The 18,890-nt window shown below is 45.1% G+C and overlaps 1 protein-coding gene across 1 annotated transcript in view; it reads left to right on the top strand.

Annotated features, from left to right (window-relative positions):
• Positions 1-18,890, top strand: part of LOC147702957 (phosphatidylcholine:ceramide cholinephosphotransferase 2-like) — a 214,185-nt gene that overhangs the window by 153,089 nt on the left and 42,206 nt on the right. The gene's annotated exons all lie outside the window — the stretch shown is intronic.

Here is an 18,890-nt window from a genome sequence, read left to right as displayed (position 1 = left end):
CCACTTGAAAATTTCACCAGCCGCCCCTGCAACATCAGATGACAAAATATCTTTCTGCTATAATTTCTTGTCCAGAATATTGACTACCACTATACTGTGAAGATAGGTTTATGTAGCTAAGCATAGATTTCATATTCTTACATCCACATCTATGTACCTTGAAGCTACACATATCTTAAGCTATCAATATTGTGATAGTCAATTTCTGGACACAAAATTGGAGCAGGACATTTAGAACTCAATATCATGATGTAACCCCACCTGGTGGAATTGTCTGTGAAACATAAATAATCCTAATGTAATATACTGTTTTTATGTTAAGCATCCCTATCAATGCAACACTTTAATTCGGGCTGGGCAAAAGGCAAAACACTAATACCATGCTTTTTGTATCTTAAAATGGGGGGGTGGATCTGTTAGAGCGGACTGTGGGGTAAGAAGTAGAGAAGTGTTCTGAGGCTAGTATTTGTGGTCATTTATTTCCAGGTGTATTTATTTATTTATTTATTTATTTATTTATTTATTTATTTATTTATTTATTTTATTTATAAAGTTTATATAGCACAAACTTGAACCAAGAGGGTATCAGAGCACTTTACATTTAGGATTGTTGCATTACAAGTTACATCAGATACAAGAGCATAGTAAGGTACAGTGCACATAAACAATGTTTCAATAATCCGTAGGAGGGAGGGGAGAAAGGAGTAATAGCGGGGAGACGAGGAGGAACTATGCCCAATGTCCAGCTGGGTAGGTGACGGTCAAGGGAGAAACCAGGGCCAATCTCCTTATTAGCTGTCAAGCAGCTTCACCTGTCATCAGCATGTTGCTCAGGTCTCAGCGTTCAGGAAAAAACTGTTTTTAGTTTATTTGATTTGCGACAGGTATATAGCGCTATCTAGACCTGGAGGTATCAGAGCACTTAACCAGGGGAGCGTAGCATTAGAAGGTACATCAAAATGACTATATAGTGCTGGCTAGACCCGTAGGTATCAGAGCACTATAACAGAGGAACATTGCGTTACAAATTGCATCAGTTGCAATAGCGTAATAATGTACAGTAAACAAACAACGAGGTTGAGAGAATTTATAGGAAAGGAGGGGAGGAAGGAGCCATAGCAGGGAGACGAGGAAGAACTGTGTCCAGTTGACGGTCGAGAGAGAAACCAAGGCCAATCTCCTCATTAGTTGTCTAGCAACTCCATCGGGCATCAGCCATGTTGCTCAGGTCTCAACATTCGGGAAAAACAGTTTAGAATAGATGTATAGGCTATGAGGATAGAAGTAAAAGAAGAAGGTGGGGGGCATAGAAACAAGTCAGAGAGGGAGTTGAGACACAACAGGGAGACAAGGTGAACTATGCCCAATGTCCGGCTGGGTAGGTGATGGTTAAGGGGGTGAACTGGGGCCAATCTCCTCTACAGCTATCTAACAGCTCCACCAGGCATCAGCCTGTTGCTCAGGTCTCAGCGGTCGCGAAGACAGGAATAATCAATTTTGAGTAGGTATATTAGCTACAGTTACATAGTCAAACAGAATACCAAGTCCCGAATAGAGGATAGAGGAGAGGCCACCCTGCTGGGACTGCACACTCAGGGAAACATCCCCGCTGGATGACGTTGCTGCTGAAATCAACGTGTAGGCAGAGATGATGACGCTTGGTGTAGTCCAGCTCGGTATCTGAGAAGGAACTGGGGCCTGTCATAGTGGCTGCAGGAGAAACAAAGGCAGGGGAGGCCGCCATTTTAAAGTCATGCACGTCAGGATCAGGCCTGTGTAAATCCTTGTGTAGGCGTAGATGAGGTCGATAGGTCTACACCACCATGAAACCCTGCTCGTGAGAGACCACAGATGGCCCGGATGCCAAGCTGGTGCAGAGAAGCATGGGGCAGAAGCAGTGGGACTCAATCTTTCTCTGGAGGACAAGGATGAAAATACAGAGAGCTGCAGGAAGGTGAACAGCAACTCCCCTGTGCCCTCCACCGAGTAGTCCCAGTCAAGAGTAGATAAAGCCAAGCTGCAATGTGCATGGGGGAGCCCCCGGGGTGCACCGCTGAGCCTCTCGAGGCTGCCTCACACCGGGCACTTAGGATTAAATAAATAGCCTCTAGAATATGAGGAAATACATAGATTCATGCAAAGGTAACAGGCGTATGTTTCTTTGGCACCACCAGTTAAGCTTGAAATGTTGAGCAAAGCGAAGTTATCGATAAGGCTTCCTACTCTTGGACATACAGGAGACTTCAACATGCACAAAAAAAGAAGAGATGGCAAAAACAAAAATCCATCCCTTAGCACCCTTGTCCAGCTCCCTCACCCCCATCTCCAACAATATAGACATAGAGGAAGCGATGAAGTAGAGCGTCCATGCTCCAGCACAGAGAAAAAAAAGAATGTACCTATTGTAACCGGCTTATCCCAAACTAGGCATAATTAGATGAAACGGACTATACCAATGCATAACGAAGCATTACTCTCAATGTATAATAAAGAATTAAAAAAACATTGAACTTTTGACATCAGAAACGCATCATCCCAATATGGTAGGGGAAGTAAGCGTTAGCTGCTAACAGTATTACATAGTGTGGAGGTAAAAGCATAAGCTACAATTCAAAATGATCTTAAACATGGTCCAAGCAATTCAAGGAAACCACATCTTAATCATAATGGGGAACAGCGTTTATAACACAACTTTTACCACGCAGTACGTTTACCACGTAACTTTTACAACGCAAGTCGTAACAACGACTTGCGCTGTGGGGTGCTGTAGGATAGGGAATAGTTTAATTTACTAACCAAAACGTTCCGTACTATCCACAGGGACTGGAATTGGAATAGTAAATTAAACTATTCACTATCCAGCGCCCCCCCAACGCATGTCGTTGTAATGACTTGCATTGTAAAACCTTTGTGGTAAAGGCATGCGTTGTAAAAGCATGCGTAGTAACAACATCCATCCATCACAACAGTGAGTAGTGTGTGAGATTTCTACAAAGTATAGTGTTTCGTAATCACATCCAGGTAAAACAATTATGAAATATACGGACAGGCAATGTTATGTGGCTAGACAAACAAGGTATTTCCTAATACAAAGGTACCAGTGCAAGATCTGGTTCAGAAGGATATTAAACACGGTCACAGTAGTACAAGGAAACTTTACCTCAGTAATAGCAGTGAGAGTTACACATAGCACAGAATCTGTGAACGCAACCAGGTGAAACAATTATGAAATACTATCAGGTAAAGTTATGTTGCTAAACAAATACAGAACAGTAAATATGAAAGGTACTCCTCTAGGTTATGTACTGCATTGGCGTGACAAGGAATGTTCACGGTCAGAAAGGCATCAAAGCCATCCAGCAGGCCAGAGGCAAATCACAATTTCATTTTGTTGGAAGCAGTTTTCGAAAATTCCATTTCGTGGTAGGGGATGAAAGTATTGGTACCAAAATTATAATATGAAAATGGAAAAGCTGATCTATGGGGACACTCGTATGGGTCAGGCGGGAGGCGATCCGAGATCCTACGGGCCAGGAAGACTTGTTACAAACGCTGGAAGTGGCAGCCCAGTCTGATGTAGGGAAAAGGCCAGACCTCCAAGAAGCTAGGATTAGATATGTTGAGCTGTTAGAACAGTGATAGATCTGCGTGCATACGCACTGCGCACTCCTGCGGAGATAGACAGGTCAGGCACATTGCTAGCTAGGTTGATTGGCCACAACCCACCCCTACACCTATTTTGGCCATACATGATAACTGCCATACATTAATTACTACACAGGTAGCAATTAATAAAACATTTCATGATTACTATGCAGTTCTTTACGCCGCTCCCCCTCATGACATTTCGGAAGCAATGGCAGCATTCCTAGAATCAGTGGAGCTTCCCACTGTTACTGAAGCGCAGGCTGCTGACTTGGCGGCCCGTCTGACCGCTGCTAAGATCCGTGGTGCAATACGGGACTCGCCCGTAATAAAACCCCAGGCTCAGATGGGCTCCGCATTGAGTTTTACTCCACTTTTGCAATGCCCTTAGTTCCCAAACTATTAGAACTGTACATCACCGCCTTAACAGAGGGTACCTTGCCCCCACGACAAGGGAGGTGATAGTGACCTTCTTGTTGAAACCTGATAAGTCCCTGACAGACCTCACAGCATATAGGCCCCTATCGATTCTTAATACGAAAGATAAGATTCTCAGTAAACTTCGGGCATCGAGGCTACTTCCCTTACTCCCCGATTTGGTCCACGCAGATCAGAGTGGCTTCATACCCAAACAAAGTACCTCATTGAACATTCAACGCTTCTATGCCCTTTTACATTCTGTCTGAGCCGGTTCCCCCCGAACGGGTTGCCTCTCCTTGGATATACGTCAGACATTTGAATCCTTATGTTGGCCGTACATGTTGGCTGCGTTGGTTATCAAGTGGGTAGAGCTGCTTTACACTATCAATCAATCAATCAATCAATCAAAGACATTTATAGAGCGCACTACTTACCCGGAGGGTCTCAAGGCGCTTGGGGGGCGGGTGGGTGCTGCTACTGCTCGAACAGCCAGGTCTTGAGCTTCTTCCTGAAAGAGAGGTGGTCTTGGGTCAGGCGCAGGTCGGTCGGGAGGGAGTTCCAGGTCTTGGCGGCCAGGTAGGAGAAGGACCTTCCTCCTGTTGTCGTTCTTCGGATGCGGGGGATGGCGGCGAGGGCGTGACTGGCTGATCGGAGATGGCGTTTGGGATCGTAGAAGTTGATGCGGTTGTTGAGGTAGCTCGGGCCTTGATCGTGTAGGGCTTTGTGTGCGTGGGTGAGGAGACGGAAGGTGATTCTTTTGTTGACGGGGAGCCAATGCAGGTCTCTCAGATGTCCGGAGATGTGGCTGTGCCGTGGGATGTCGAGGATGAGTCTGGCTGAGGCGTTCTGGATCCGCTGGAGTCTCTTCTGGAGCTTGGCGGTGGTTCCGGCGTAGAGGGCGTTGCCGTAGTCCAGTCGGCTGGTGACGAGGGCCTGGGTGACCGTCTTCCTGGTCTCAGTGGGGATCCACCGGAAGATCTTCCGTAGCATGCGCAGGATGTTGAAGCATGACGAGGAGACGGCGTTGACTTGTCTGGTCATGGTGAGGGAGGAGTCCAAGATGAAGCCCAGGTTGCGTGCGTGGTCTGTCGGTTTGGGTGCGGTGCCCAGGGCGGGGGGCCACCAGGAGTCGTCCCAGGCGGAGGGCGAGGAACCCAGGATGAGGATTTCCGTCTTGTCTGAGTTCAGTTTCAGGCGGCTGGTCATCATCCACTCAGCTACGTCTTTCATCCCTTCGTGAAGGTTGGCTCCGGCGGCGGCGGGGTCGTTGGTCAGGGAGAGGATCAGCTGGGGCAAAAACTGGCACGAGCATCTCCCCAACATATGGTGTTTTTCGCGGTACACTACAGGGTTGTCCCCTACCGCACTTGCTGTTTGTGCTTGCTTTAGAACCCCTAGCATAAAGATTACTTTGCACGATGACACCATATGGCATTCTGGTTGGCCGGCTATGTCACTCTGTTTCGGCTGATGCAGACGACATGTTGCTCTACTTTTCAGATATGCATGTAGACATGACATCTGTAGCCTCGCTGTTTCTGTAATTTGGGGAGATATCTGGTTTGCTCCTTAACGCCTCCAAATCAGTAGCTTTTCCTTTTATGATATGTACACTCATCCTACACTTCAATCTGGACAAGTGCAGTTCAAGGTAGAGCCTTCTACCTTTAAATATCTTGGGATCCACATCTACAGGACCACATCGAACACCGTAGATAGAAATGTTGTCCGTACTCTTATCAATCCCAAAGCCCAAGTAGCGTTTTGGAATACTCTGCCTTTAACAACCGCAGGCCGTACAGACATTTCTAAAATGGTTATGCTCCTTAGATTATTGTATCAATTTGTAAAACTCCCTGTGTTCCTTCCGACCTGAATTTATAAAGCATTAGAGACACGTTATTGACCTCATTACTATGGGGGCAGGGCCGCCACATATTGGCTCTAACCAAAATGCAGTTAACAAGTACTGAAGGGGGCATGGGAGCACCACACCAGATATAAAGGCCTATTCTATATTGAACCATCTGCAGTGGATGGCTTATTGGTTGGCTGGCCATAACCTATTTGAGAATGGTTATTCCCCTGAACAATTATGGGCTAGATCACTGCAATCACTATTATGTCCTGGTGCGGATCAAGTGAGAGACCCCCCATTTCTATTACACATTGCACTCCACTATTGGAAGTTAGCGATGAAATACACTGGCACACTTGTACCATACACCCCAAGTGTCCCCCTGTGCCTACCCACGTTATGGGGAGTACTATCTGCCACTAGAATGCGCAGTTGGGTGGAGGCCGGAGTGGGGACCGTAGGTGACTTATTTCTGGATGGGATATTAATGCCTCATGAAGAATTCACGCAGACTTATTCAGCCCCTCCCACGCTGTTTCTAACACATGCTGCCGTCCCACAGTATGTACGTAGGTATTAGCTAGTGGACCAGAAGAAGCCCCCAACCTTCGGATTATTGCATACGCTGCACATAATGGGCCATGGTAGTCGTCTGGTCAGATAGTTGTGGTCCCATCTGGGAATCTCCTTGTTGACTCTTTGTCATGAATGGGAGGCGGAAGTAGCCAGGGAGTTTTCTGACAGGGAATGGGAGCAGATCCTTGAATATCCTAGGCATGTCTTCCGAAATGCCCGGCTCAAACAACAGAATTGTTTTTACTACACAGGGCCTACCTCACGCCCCGAGCGTTAAAGGGTATGTACCCAACTCCCTCCTCGGAATGTCCTACATGTCACTGCCCAGAGGCAGATTTTATACACATGTTATGGCCCTACCCCTCCCTTGTTGAATTCTGGACAGAGGTTAAACAGGGCCTCACACACCCTACACTCCACCTGGAATACTCCTGAAGCCTGTCTTCTGGGTCTTTTGCCTCTTCCTAAGAATGCAAAGGTACTGCTCCGTTTTACGGGGCTTACCTTAATGCTGGCCAAGAGACTCATCACACAGCGGTGGAAATCACACAGGGCGCCAGGTGAGGGGAAATGGTGGGAAGAGGTTATAAATGGGCCACTGCTGAGAGAGAGGTGCTGCAACGTGAAGAGTATAGATGGCTGAGGAAAAAACCAATATCAATGGACTGGGGTCACTTACTAGAACACTTCAAAATACAATCTACAACTCTTGCTGACGACTGATGTACTGCTGAGGTCATGACCTACTTCCTTTCCTTTACCCTCCCTCCCATCCACCTTGTCCCCTCCTGCCTCCCCCTCCCCCTATTCCCCCTCTCCATCCCTCTTGCCTCACCCTCCTGCCCCCCTTCCTACCCCCCATTCCTTCTCCCCTCCCACCCCCACCCTCGGTCTTGATGCCCTCCGCCCTGTCCAGCCCCACTAGTAATTGAAACAGACACTTAGGGCTCCATTAGGATGTAGGGTGGATCACCACCGCCCGCATGGTGGTGGCGATCCGCCCTACATCCTTCTCCGCCCGTCACCCATTTCCCCTGCCATATTAGTATGACGGGGGTACCGCGGTGGACGGGAATACCGTCCGCCGCTTTTCCGCCCAGTCGACAAGTTGACCGGGCGGAAAAGGGTTTAATATGGCGGCGGTGTCTGCTAGACACCGCCATCCATATTAGCATGGGTGTGGAGACATGCCTTTCCATGGCGGCGTTGCTGCCACGGAAAGGCATGCAGAATTCATTTATGGGGGCTCGTTGTGGCCCCCAGGGTATTAGGAGGGGGGGGTGCTCCTGGGGGGTACCTATGGTACCCCCCTGAATTGTCATGAACATTGTGGCAAGCCCCTCGTGGTGCCTGTCACCTTGTGCATGACAATGCAGACAGTGCATTCCCAGCATTGTGGCGGGTGGTGCTGTGAGAAATGCCCGCCACAACGCTGGGAATGGAGGATGCCACCGCAACGGTGGCGTTGGCATCCTAATCGCCGGTGCTGGACCGCCGCACCACTGGAAGCCGATCCCAGCACTGCTAGGGTGGCGGGTGGACTTTCGTCCGCCCGCCATCCTAATGGGCCCCTTAGTTCATAGTAGCTCAGTTCTTTATTGTTGTTTTTTTGTTTTTGACTCAGATTTAATATTTGATTGAAAAGATTGTAGATGATACATTGGTGATTATAGGCATCATGTAACTCGTCCATTTATAACGTATACCAAACGCTTAACACCTTGTTCATGTATGTCATCTATATATGCAAATAGCCTGGAGACGCTATAATTGTAAGCTTATTGGTGCCATGAAGCCTTATATTCACCAGACCTGTATGTTACTGATTGCCTAATAGGTACATGATGGAATGTGATACGAACCACAACAAAACCAAAAACTCAATAAAATCTGTGTTAAAAAAAATGGAAAAGTTGTTTACAGAAATCATACATGTGCCAACAACTATTACTGTTGTAGACCTAGCATATTATCAAACGTGTACAATTTCAGGCATTTAAGCAGGTTTAGAAATTCCCTATTATCCACATGCCTTACTTGGGCAAAGTCATGACCATGCTTCCAAAGAGTTGTGATAACAACTTTCATGGGCACTACCAGTCCAGATTTCGCAGTGGCTGCTGAATAGCACATTACATGCTTAATCCATCATCCCTCATGACTTGACATCAAAAAAAGGAGTCACTGCATCAATATCTTTGGAAGTTAGCCAACACTTCTTGAAATTGCCATCCGGTAAAGACTGAGTTACCCCCTTATTCATGGCAAAGCTTTTACATTTTCTCTTATTTGTAAATGTTACATATTGGTTGGGTAGTGCTGATACCTACGGTGGCTATCCCTATAGAATCATTGGATGTTACTTTAGACCCAGGCCTAAAATTATATCTTCACACTAGTGACATTAAAGGAATGTCAATCTGTTGTGTGGTGTGCCCAAGATTTTTGTCTTGACTGTTTTGCTGACTGTAGAACTCAGTGTGCTTTACCCCTGCTAACCAGTGGTAAAGTGCTTGTGCTCTCTCTTTCAACATGATGAAATTGGTATACACCAGATTGGCATATGTACCTTCCTATGACTCCCTAGCATATGGTACAAAGTGCACTCAGGGCCTGAAAGTTAAATGCTACTAGTGGACTGCAGCACCTATTGTACCATCCACAACATTGGCTGTGCAAAAATGGCTTCAAGCCTACAAGTGTAGCCTGACTGTAGCAGTGTAACAACCTCAATTTAACCTTCTAAAATAAACCCTTTGGAGAGGCCAAGACCTCCCTTTTAAATAATGATGTTACCACAATATAGGCCTTGTCACCAACAAGGCAGTGTACACAGTACATAAAAGTAGTACATGAAGAATATGTAATGTTAACATGTCCTTGTAGTGATTTGCAATCAAAAGCTATTTTTCATTGAGCCAGGCCTAGCTGTCCTATGTAGAAAACCAGAGTGCAGATAAAAAATCTCTGGACAGGGACTAGCTAGAAAAATAATTAAACAAACTATTGTTAATAGTTATTAAAATTCCAATACAATTGTGAAGTGGGATTTTTAATAGGTAGTAAGGAAAAGTAACTTTTAGAAAGTTGCCTTTTTCCTGCCTGAAGTTCTTGGAGGCTAATCTACATTTGCTCTCAAACTTCTCCCAGCCACTGATTAGCAGTTAAATGGGTTTGAAAATGGTGTTAAGTGCTTCCTGGGAGCAGAAAATAGGCTGACCTCAGTGGGCAGAGATGACTCTTCTGAACCTCCACGAATATGCAAGGTGGGTGCTGTGAGCATTCTTTTTGACATTGCTATGTTAACTCCTGCTTGAGTATCAAAGCCTCACTGAGAGGTCTGCTGGGTTTACGTATAGCACTTCAGGCACACTTGAAAACAGAGCAAGGATACCAAGATGTTTTTTGTGTATCCACTGCCTGGTTGCTGAAGGACCTGCTTTGTCCCACGAGCAGTCTGTCTTTGCGTTTCACATATAATATTGAGGGCACACTTGAAAAGAAGGCAAACAGGATGCCAAAACATTTCTTCTGTGTCCATATTCGATTGCTGGAAACCCTAGTTTTGTTCTATCAGACTGCTGCATCTGGGTTTATTGAGGGTACCATGCCTGCTTCAAGCTGGATTTTAGTGGTATGTGTGGGTGTGCATTAGGTTTGCCATCTTGTAAATGTCTAAATCGGGTCAAGTGTGACCATAGAATTTTTACCCCACTGGTTAGGGTGTGACCAGGAGGCATTGGAACCCACTAACGCGTGTCAGGCAGAATGTGACATCTCCAGGGACCCACTTCAGGCCACACCTGGATCTGAAAAAAGAACAGAACAGGACTGGACCTGGCGTCTGTGATCTGAGAGGATCCCTAAAGGACCTGACCTGCTCCCTCTTGCACCTAAGACAAAGTAGTGGACTTTAAGGGCTATAAAGCTGACCTCCTGTTAAAGCTACAGGCAACAAGATACCTTTCAGGAACACAGTACTGTAAAAACATGAATCAGGAAGCTCTACAATGAAATCTGTGGAGATCATGGTTGAGGGCTGTTGTGGTGTAGTGAGAGGTTTAAACAGGCCTGCGGATCTCATTTGGGATATTTTAGCTTGAGCACAGATGATACACTGAGATCTAAAGCTCTTTATAGCACGAGAAAGCTTGGCCAACAAAAATAACAACCCATTAAGTCTTTCACCACCTATTGCCCTGGTGCCCAGCAACTGGAGTTTGATGGCTCCAACTTTGAACCTGTCTCTCAAGACTCGCCTTTAGAACATATACAGCATTCCGATGGGCCACAAAAATCCTACATTATGTCGGTTTGTGGGATCTTCAATTAACAAAGAGGTGTTATCCAACTCTTAATAGCCGCAATAAATCTTGTTGAGAAAGATGTCAATGATCTGACCTAAAGTGGTAGAAATGCCAAGATACTACGAAGAGTCAAAATCTCATTACTTTCTTCTGCAGATCAGGATAAAGCTTCAGCCTTTCCACGTTAATTTATAGCTCTACAAATAATATCATAATAAAACGGTAGAAAAACAGAGACCAAGGTGAATGCCATACATTGGCACACTTTTTGGATGTTGGATTTACTAAGTTCTTGTTGTCATTCGAAACAGTGATTTTATGAAAGGCCCTTCAAGATAGTATCGACAGTGAGCAAACACCTCCTATATGGCAGGTAACCACATCATAAATGGTGTTTTTTGTTTTAGTGCTTGTTAATGTTCTGGAATGGAAGAAACTGGATAAAGAGGATGGCTTTTGGGAAAGTGCAGCTCCAATGGCATATTATGAGGCATCCCTTTCTACAGTGAAGAGTACATCAGGGTGTCAAAGTATTAGTACCGATGTGACACTGAAACGCTTGGTCTTTTTGAAATGACTGCTTTATCTTGATAACCTGTGTTATGGAACCCACCACGGAAGACAGTCTTGAATGAAGTGGTGATAAAAATTGGCGAATCCAATGATTTTCTCTATTTCCTTGTTGTTGGAGGGTCTTGGCCGGTCAAGAACAGATTTCACCTTAGTGGTATCCATACTAATACCCTCTCTAGAAATCTGTAAACCTAAAAAAGTGATCTGTGGTTATTTTTAAAATGCATTTTTCAAGTTAGCTTAGAGGGAATGTTATCTCAGGCAGGATAATATTTCTCGTACATGCTTTTAATGTAGTTGCAAACAGTCAGAAAAAATCAGTATGTAATTGAAGCACACTACAAGGAAGGTGCCCAAAAGATCTTGGAAAATCTAATTTATGAAATACTGGAATGCTGAAGGAGCATTTCGCAATGTGTGGGACATAAGTAAAGATTGTGGGCCTGATTCACAGAACTAACTTACTACAAAATCCTAAACTTACTACCATTTTGGTATTCACAGAAGGCACTTACTCATTTTGGTATTCACAGAAGGTACTTACTCATTTTCGTATTTACAAAAGGCACTTACTCATTTTGGTATTCACAGAATGCATTAACTCATTTTGGTATTTACTGAATGCACTTACTCATACTACCTTTATGTCTGCACTAAGGCCGGAGGGTGCGGCCCCGTGGTGGAGATTCTGGCCCGGTGGTGGAGATTCTGGCCCAGTGGTGGAGATTCTGGCCAGTGGTGGAGATTCCGGTCAGTGTCCGGGCCGGAATCTCCACCACCGGGCTGGAATCTCCACCACCGGGCCAGAATTCCTGGCCCGAGTGCGGACATAAAGTTATTAGGAGTAAGTGCATTCTGTGAATACCAAAATGAGTAAGTGCTTTCTGTGAATATCAGAATGAGTAAGTACCTTCTGTGAATACTTTTTTTTTTTTAAAACCTTTTTATTAGTGGCATTCATTATAGATTCATGATAGTCACAGCATCAACAATCCAGTGCAATAACATTCCTGGTACATACAGTGGATAAAGATCATCTTCACAAGGGCTGGTACAATGTATATACTACAGTTAACGTCCTAGACTGAGAGGCAACACCCCATGAAGCCTCCCCCCCCCAATCAGGGGCAGAGGTAGCGGAGACATTATCCCACTCTCATATATAGGCATCCCGGCAGGCAGGGTGGGGAACTATCGCCGGTCACATCAACCCATGTTCGCCTTGGTATGAATTAAGCAGCTAGCTACAACACCCTGTACAGTAGTATGTCATATGTGTATCAATTGAGCGTGTCTCCGTCCAGTACCCCAATGGCAGTCAGCGTGAGAGCAATCAGAATAGGGTACAGCCTAAATCGATGCGCAGCGCTCAGCAGCACAGAAGCCATTTTTAACTGCTTGCATCTGCAGGGTCCAGCGCATTTGACCGTTCTCGTTGGCCCATTACGTCAGTGTATCGGAAGGTGGAAAGAGTCTTGTCTCCTAAGCGATGCTATGCGAACCGTACACATTCCGGTCCTCCCAGCACCACCCCAGCGATATTGTCCCATCCCTCCCCGGACAGGGCGGGTCAAGGCCCATTCTAACGTGTGATATACAGTGTGGAGGGTGTGGTGTGAGGAATCTATACACGCTCATGGGCCCGGCACAGGCTCGTCATCTCCAGAGGAGTCGCTGTGAGTCGCCTGAGACAACCGGTATACCTGTAAGGGGGACCAAAAGTCGCTGGGTTTACAGCGGGCAGGCAACAGTTCTGCATAAACGCCATGCTGGTCCTGGCAATACGTGAGATCGTCCAACCATTCCTTAAATTTTGGCGCCCGTCCCCTCCCCCACCTGCAAGCAATCCTTCTCTTTGCAAGTAGCAATGCAATATCAACATATCGACGGTCAGACTTGGGCACATTCCTGGTGTAACCCAGTAGCATCACCACCGGGTCCATGGGAAGAGGGCCAGCAATCATAACTTGGAGCGCAGCGTGTACCTGCTCCCAGTATGCCTGAATCGCTCCGCACTCCCAGGCCAAGTGGAGGAAATCCGCGCCCTCCGCCCGGCATCTCGCACATCGATCATCCTCCGAGAGGTGAAATCGCAGCTTCCTAACTGGAGTATAGTAAAATCTCTGTACGAATTTGTAGTGAATAATTTTTAGTCTGCAGCTGGAGGAGATTTTGGCCGTGACTGAGCAGCAATACTTCCACTGTTCGTCGGTGAGTGCAATAGGGAGGTCAGAGTCCCAGGCAGCCCGCGCCTTGGCCAGAACCAGAGGGCGTTGCTCACGAATGGCAGCATACAATTTCGACACCAAATGTCTGCCGTCCGACACAAGCAAGATGTGCAATGGCAAAACTGTGCCCGGTTCTTCCGGGAAGCTGGGGAGTATATCCCTCATACCCTGACGAAGCCGAATATAATAGAACACCTCCATTGGCGTCGGCGGAGCACTCAGGAAGACCTGGTCCTTGGTGCGGAACCGTCCATCCTGAAATAAATTGCCCCAGGTGTTAAGATGTACGCGGGTGCACATGGAGCGGAATCCACGTTCCGTTAACAGCGATAGCTTCGGGTGGTATGCAAGAGGCATTGCCGGTGAATAAAGCATAGGGGCTCTGAGTAGTTTCGTCACTCTCCGCCACGAGTCTATGGTGCAGGTGACAGTAGTAGCCGGTGTCTCGATATCTCCAACCACACCCATCAGCATGCCCTTGAGTGGCAGTGGGTGCACGATCCAGTCCTCAGCAGCAACTTGGGGCATAAAGGGAGCGGGGCTAACCCAGTGGTAAGCATGCTGAGCCTGAGCACTGAGGTAGTACGTACAAAGAAAGGGGGAGAAGGAGGTACTTAAGAACAGGTCATCCTCCTAAAGAGATTAATGTAGCAAAAAAGAGCCCAATATCTGGGTTCAGGGACCTGTCTTGTGTGGTGGCTAACTTCCAGATACTATCTTAAGTGTAGCCCAACAAGAGAGAAAAAATGTCTTTCTTATAGTCCCCTCACTCACCGGAGTTTCCTCACGGTGACATGCTTCATCATCGGGGTCCTCCCAGTTCTCTACGAAAAGGGGCGTGCTACGACTTGCGAGCTACGTAGGAGCACTGAGTAGTGAAGGACTATGTGTGGTGTAAGGAATGTGAAGTGGAGTGGATGGGTGTGTGTGTGTTTAAAAATACTGTGCTAGTGGGCCTCAATGTTTTATTCTGCTCCTAGACCAGTATGTTAAAAATGGGGTTATACTGTGTACCAACCAATAATGTAGTTGGGTTCAGTATTTGGTCAACATGTTTCACGCTACCCCCAGCGTTTCTTCAGGACCATACAGGGACCAGCCCTGTATTGTACCACTCCTAAAAAACCTAAAGTTAGGAATTTATTAGTGCAACATATATTTACAGTGATTAACGTTGTCCCTATTCGGTACACACGTGGTTCTACATACATACGCTTGACTTTTAAGGCGAATGTATAGTTCAATGGTGAACCTGTAAAAGAATGAATAAAGAACAATTAAAAAACACCTCGCCCCTATCTCTGCCGAGATCGGGGACTTTTTTTCGTCCTTCACAAACATGCACGTTTTTGATACATGCACATATATGCATACAGACTATATGGTGTGGTTTCACCATATTGGTGCGTGCATACTTTCAGATCCGGTGTCTGTTCGCCAGATGCCCAACAAGTGAACTTAACGTGGAAAAAGACAAACGGAAGTGACTATACATAAAACAGTGGACACACATTTAACACACAACCAAAGGAAACGTTTGAATATTTACTTTTGTTGGCGCTTAATAGCACATCATGGTCTCTTAGGGGGGCGGTATTGCCTCGGTGGAAAACAATGCTAGAAGGATTTTTAGGGTTGTAGAAGACGTGGTTAGTGATCGAGCGTCTTTTACATATATCATTTAGTTAGAGGTCTAGTACTCGCTACCCTCTCTTGGCGGTTAGGTCAGATACACTTACTTCCTAATCAGCAACCCGCGCCGTGTTACCTATCAGCTTCCCCTCGGACCGCATCTTGCAATGTGGTCCGCGGGTTTGGTTTTTGTTTGTTTCGATTTCCGGGTTGGAACTAGACCGTCGCGCTCAGGCGGCCATCTTAGATGGATGCAAACGAGCGTCACATGCGTCTTTCTTCCATGCCGTTTGTTACTCGCCCTTATTATCGAACCGGCTTTTTAGAAAACACAATGTTTGGGGTAATGTTATAATAAAAACAAAGAATAAAAATGAAACAATGGGCATTCTTCACAAATAGGGATTGAAGAAAACGTGGACAAAAAAGTTACCACAGGATTAGTTGATATGGTTTATGATATATAACAAATAAACCAAGGATGGAGTGAAAAAATGGAGTTTGAGAAGTATTGTTTTAATCATCTTTTTCTATAATGGTTTTAGGGGCATTATAGTTCTAGGATGTTATTTTTCATGAAAGTTATTTTTCAGCTCTAGGATTCAGGTACATTAGTTTCAGGATGTTATATTTCAACGATTGAAGACACCCCAAGGTATGTCGTCATTCAACCCACTTATATCTGTCTGTAATCTGAAAACCCAGCGTTGCTCTCGTTCGTGAAGAGTTTTTTCAATGTTGTCTTTATTTACCACACACTCAAGGACTACCCATCTCATGTCATTTGGTGTGTGATTCTTCTCAATAAAGTGGTTAGTCATGCGTGTGGTGGATTTCTTACAACGTATGTTGCTTCTATGCTCAACAATTCGAGTGCTGACCTTTCTTGTGGTCATGCCCACATAATGTAAATTGCACGTGCAAGTGATCAGATATACCACCCCACTTGTATTGCAATTGGAAAAGTGTTTTAATTGCCATGTGGTGTTGTTGTTAAAAGTAACTGACTTTGTCACTGCAGTTAGATGGCAAACACTGCAGTTGTTACACGGGTAATGGCCATTCGGTAGAGGTTGTAGTCTGTTAGTATTGATCACTGGTTTAGGTCGAGTATGTACCAGATAGTCTTTCAGGTTCATTCCTCTACGATGGCTGAACATGGGTTTTGGGATATTTAGATCACCACTGTTTAGTATGCTCCAGTGTTTTTTCACAATCTTGCTGACCTGGTTGGAGACTTTGTCGAAAGTTGTGATGCAGATGGGTCTTTCGTTGGTTGAGGGTTTTTGTACCTTTGGTTCCAGGAGGGCATCCCTATTATTATTGCTCGCTCTTTTACAGGCTACTTTTATTACTTTCTTTGGGTAATTTCGTTGTTGTAATTTTTTACTTAGTTCTTCTGCTTGTACTAAGTAGTCTGATTTGTCTGAACAGTTTCTTCTCAACCGTAGGAATTGTCCAAACGGGAGGTTTTCTTTTAGATGTCTGGGGTGGAAACTGTTGTAGCTTAAAAGGCAATTCCTTGAAGTCGGTTTATGGTGAGTGGTAGTTGATAGGGTTCCATCATTTGCCCTGATGTTTAGATCCAGAAACACCAAATGGTTCCTGCTCATGGTGTTTGTGAATTTAAGAAAAGGATCTTGTTCGTTTAGCCAGGAGCAAAAACTCATGGCCTCCTCTTCCTCGCCTTTCCAAATCAACAGAATGTCGTCTATATAACGCTTCCACATTATTATGTGGTTAGTATATGGATTGTTGATGGTCAGAATTTTCTTTTTCTCAAGCTGATGGACATACAATCCCGCTACGCTCGGCGCAAAGGTGCTGCCCATGCTGGTCCCATGTTGTTGGCGGTACAAAGTTTCCTCAAAACGGAAAAAATTCTCTGTGAGGGCTAGACGGCAACACTCAAGCACTATATGTCTTGGTGTATGATATTTCCAGTCTTCTTCAAATAGCACCTCTTCCAGGATTTCCAAAGTTTCCTTGTGCGGTAAACTAGTGTAAAGACTCTCCACATCTAGGCTTATTAAAATACTAGATGTGGGGTCAAAATTGATCTCCTTCAATAGACATAGTACATCCTTGGTATCTTTGAGATACGTGTCTGTTTTTTGAACTATTGGGCGAAGGAAGGCATCAGCATACTTAGACAGGGGCTCTAGAATGGAGCCTATTCCGGACACTATCGGTCTCCCGGGTGGTTGCTCCATATCTTTATGGATCTTTGGGATCGTGTAGAAGTATGGGATTGTAGGTTTTGAATTTACTAAGAAATCAGCTTCTTTTTTGTCCATCCAGTCATTTACTGTGCTCTCCTCAATGAGGTGTGCAATGCAGATCCGTAGTCTTTCAGTCGGGTCTTCCTTGATCACAATATAGTTCCTTGTGTCTGCAAGTAGACGTAGGCATTCTTGTCTATACTTTACAGAGTCCTGTAGGACAATTGCTCCTCCCTTGTCCGCCGGTTTTATTGTGATTGTCTTGTTATTTGATAGTTCATGGATTGCTTCAAATTCCAATTTAGTAGTGTTTTTGAACACCTTGATGGTATTGGGGTCAAGGTCTTTTACATCTTTCATTACAGCTTTCTCAAAAGCTAGCAATTCGACTGGTAAATTGTGAGACGGCGGGACAAAAGTTGAACTTTTCTTCAAACCTGTGTCCGTTTCTCTGGTAATTGTCTTATCTTTGTCTTTGAAAAAGACCTGGAGTTTCAATTTCCTCATGAATTCCTTTAGTTCACAGCATAGTTTAAATTTATCAGTTACTGGAGTTGGGACAAAACCTAATCCTTTATTTAATATTCCAATCTGGACTTCTGTCAGAGATATAGAGGATAGGTTGACCACTAGATCTAGTGGTTGCTCGTCGTGGGTTCCGGTGGCCCCTTGCTGCGTGTGTGTCGTCCCGTTGTTTCCACGGGTTGGGCCCATTGTACCTGCTGAGCTGTTTTCGTTTTTGTTCTCTGGGTCGTCTGGCCTCTCCCTAAAAAAGGGCGGTTTGAATTGCCATGGTGGGAGTTCCAATTTTGGAAAGGTTGTTGTGGATACATTGGTGGAAACTGTTGCGGCCCATAAAAGAAAGGAGGCGGGGGGCCGAAAGGTGGCTGGTAAGATGGCCACATCTGTGGTTGGTTTCCTCGATTTCTACCTGAGTTTCCTCTACCCCTTCTTTGTTTTCTATTCGTTGGGTAGTTGTAATATTTAGGAGAATTGGAATTCTCAGATCCACTGTCAGATCCATCGCTGTCTGTATTATATCCAGGATTCCTGTTACTAGGTTTATAGTCCTCTCGTATGTATGGATAGACTTTTTCATGAGAAAAACTTTTTTTGTCTTTATCCAATTTGATGTACTTGGTATCCTTGAGACTAATCTCAAAGTCTGTCATGCTTTTGTTTAGTTCATCAAGTCTTTTTTTAAGATCAGCAGGTGACTGGAAAGATTTAAGGCGTATTTCTAGGGCCTGTATCTCTTCTTTTAATGTTTCAGATAAACGCGCTGCCGTCTTTATTATCAAGACCAGCCAGTCCCTGGTACAATGCCATGAAATCAATGACCAATCTTTTTTAAATTGTTTATCATTTTGAAAAATGAAGGGTTCATTTCTGACAATTAGACCTCTTGGTGCAGCACTGATTTTGAGAT

Source organism: Lissotriton vulgaris, chromosome 7 (assembly GCF_964263255.1).
Source record: "Lissotriton vulgaris chromosome 7, aLisVul1.2, whole genome shotgun sequence".
Taxonomy (NCBI): Eukaryota; Metazoa; Chordata; class Amphibia; order Caudata; family Salamandridae; genus Lissotriton; species Lissotriton vulgaris.
This window is presented reverse-complemented; position numbering and strand designations above follow the sequence as displayed.